General features: G+C 40.3%; 1 non-coding gene across 1 annotated transcript; it reads right to left on the bottom strand.

Annotated features, from left to right (window-relative positions):
* Positions 1-515: 515 nt before the first annotated feature.
* LOC112798385 (small nucleolar RNA R71) lies at positions 516-619 on the bottom strand. Its single transcript, XR_003199997.1, has one exon. It is a non-coding gene; the product is annotated as a small nucleolar RNA R71 (small nucleolar RNA).
* Between the last annotated feature and the right edge of the window lie 1,947 nt (positions 620-2,566).

Here is a 2,566-nt window from a genome sequence, read left to right as displayed (position 1 = left end):
ACAAATACATTCTTGTTGAAGTAGATCCTGAACCTGAAAGGACTCTAAAGAAGAAGCTAAGAGAAGCTAAAGCACAACAATCCAGAAAAAACTTTACAGAGAATCTCAAAAAAGAAGTAGACATGGCCGAACCCAACAACAATGCAAGGAGGATGCTTGGTGATTATGCTAGACCTACTTCCAATTTTTATGGAAGAAGCATCTCAATCCTTGCCATTGGAGCAAACAGTTTTAAGCTGAAGCCTCAACTAGTTGCTCTAATGCAACAGAACTGCAAGTTTCATGGACTTCCATCAAAAGATCCCTATCAGTTTTTAACTAAGTTCTTGCAGATCTGTGATACTGTTAAGACTAATGGAGTAAATCCTAAAGTCTACAAGCTCATGCTTTTCACTTTTACTGTAAGAGACAAAGCTAGAACATGGTTGGACTCACAACCTAAAGATAGCCTGGACTCTTGGGATAAGCTGGTCACGGCCTTCTTGGCCAAGTTATTTTCTCCTCAAAAGCTGAGCAAGCTTAGAGTTGATGTTCATACCTTCAGGCAAAAAGATGGTGAATCCCTCTATGAAGCTTGGGAAAGATACAAGCAGTTGACTAAAAGGTGTCCTTCTAGCATGCTTTCAGAGTGGACCATTTTGGATATATTCTATGATGGTCTATCTGAGTTCTCTAAGATGTCACTGGACCATTCTGCAGGTGGATCCATTCACCTAAAGAAAATGCCTGCAGAAGCTCAAGAACTCATTGACATGGTTGCAAATAACCAATTTATGTACACCTCTGAGAGGAATCCTGTGAGTAATGGGACACCTCAGAGGAAGGGAGTTCTTGAAATTGATGCTCTAAATGTCATATTGGCTCAGAACAAAATGTTGACTCAGCAAGTCAACGTGATTTCTCAAAGTCTGAATGGATTGCAAAATGCATCCAACAGTACTAAAGAATCATCTTCTGAAGAAGAAGCTTATGATCTTGAAAATCCTGCAATGGCAGCGGTGAATTACATGGGAGAAGCCTATGGAAACACCTATAATCTCTCCTGGAGAAATCAACCAAATTTCTCATGGAAGGATCAACAAAAGCCTCAACAAGGCTTTAATAATGGTGGAAGAAACAGGTTTAGCAATAACAAGCCTTTTCCATCATCTTCTCAGCAACAGACAGAGAATCCTGAGCAGAGCCCCTCTAGCTTAGCTAACATAGTCTCTGATCTATCTAAGGCCAGTTTAAGTTTCATGAATGAAAGAAGGTCCTCCATTAGAAACTTGGAGGCACAAGTGGGTCAACTAAGTAAGAAAATCACTGAAACTCCTCCTAGTGCTTTCTCAAGCAATACAGAAGAGAATCCAAAAAGGGAGTGCAAGGCCATCGATATAATCAAAATGGCCGAATCCAAAGAGGAAAGGAAGGACATGAATCCCAATGAGGAAGACCTCATAGGACGTCCTCCAGATAGAAAGGAATTCCCTATTGAGGACCTAAAGGAATCTGAGGCTCATATAGAGACCATAGAGATTCCATTAAACTTCCTTCTGCCATTCATGAGCTCTGAGAACTATTCTTCCTCTGAAGAGGATGAAGATGTAACTGAAGAGCAAGTTGCTCAATATCTAGGAGCCATCATGAAGCTGAATACCTAGTTGTTTGGTAATGAGACTTGGGAAGATGAACCTCCCTTGCTCATTAGTGAACTAAATACATGGGTTCAGCAAACTTTACCTCAAAAGAAACAAGATCCTGGTAAATTCTTAATACCCCATACCATAGGCACCATGACCTTTGAGAAGGCTCTGTGTGACCTGGGGTCAGATATAAATCTTATGCCACTCTCTGTAATGGAGAAACTGGGGATCTTTGAGGTACAAGTTGTAAGAATCTCATTAGAGATGGCAGACAAGTCAATAAAACAAGCTTATGGATTGGTAGAGCACGTTTTAGTGAAGGTTAAAGGCCATTACATCCTTGCTGATTTCATAATCCTAGACATTGGGAAGGATGAGGATGAATGCATCATCCTTGGAAGACCCTTCCTATCCACAACAGGAGCTGTGATTGATGTTGACAGAGGAGAGCTAGTCCTTCAATTGAATGGGGACTACCTTGTGTTTAAAGTTCAAGGATCTTCCTCTGCAACCATGAAGAGGAAGCATCAAAAGCTTCTCTCAATATAGAGTCAAACAAAGCCCCAAAAATCAAACTCTAAGTTTGGTGTTGGGAGGCCACAATCAAACTCTAAGTTTGGTGTTGAGAAGCCCCCACATTCAAACTCTAAGTTTGGTGTTGGGAGGCACTCATCATGCTCTGAACATCTGTGAAGCTCCATGAGAGCTCACTGTCAAGCTATTGACATTAAAGAAGAACTTATTGAGAGGCAAATCAATTTTTATTTATCTATATTTCTATTATTCTTTTATGTTTTATTAGGTTTATGATCATGTGGAATCACAAAACAATTGCAAAAATTAAAAACAGAATAAAAAATAGCAGAAGAAAAAGCACACCCTGGAGGAAGAGCTGTCTGGCGTTTAAACGCCAGAAACAAGCACCAAGCTGGCGTTTAACG

The sequence above is a fragment of the Arachis hypogaea genome, chromosome 4, assembly GCF_003086295.3.
Source record: "Arachis hypogaea cultivar Tifrunner chromosome 4, arahy.Tifrunner.gnm2.J5K5, whole genome shotgun sequence".
Classification (NCBI taxonomy): domain Eukaryota; kingdom Viridiplantae; phylum Streptophyta; class Magnoliopsida; order Fabales; family Fabaceae; genus Arachis; species Arachis hypogaea.
Note: the sequence above shows the minus strand (reverse complement) of the source record. Positions and strands in the feature narration are given on the sequence as shown.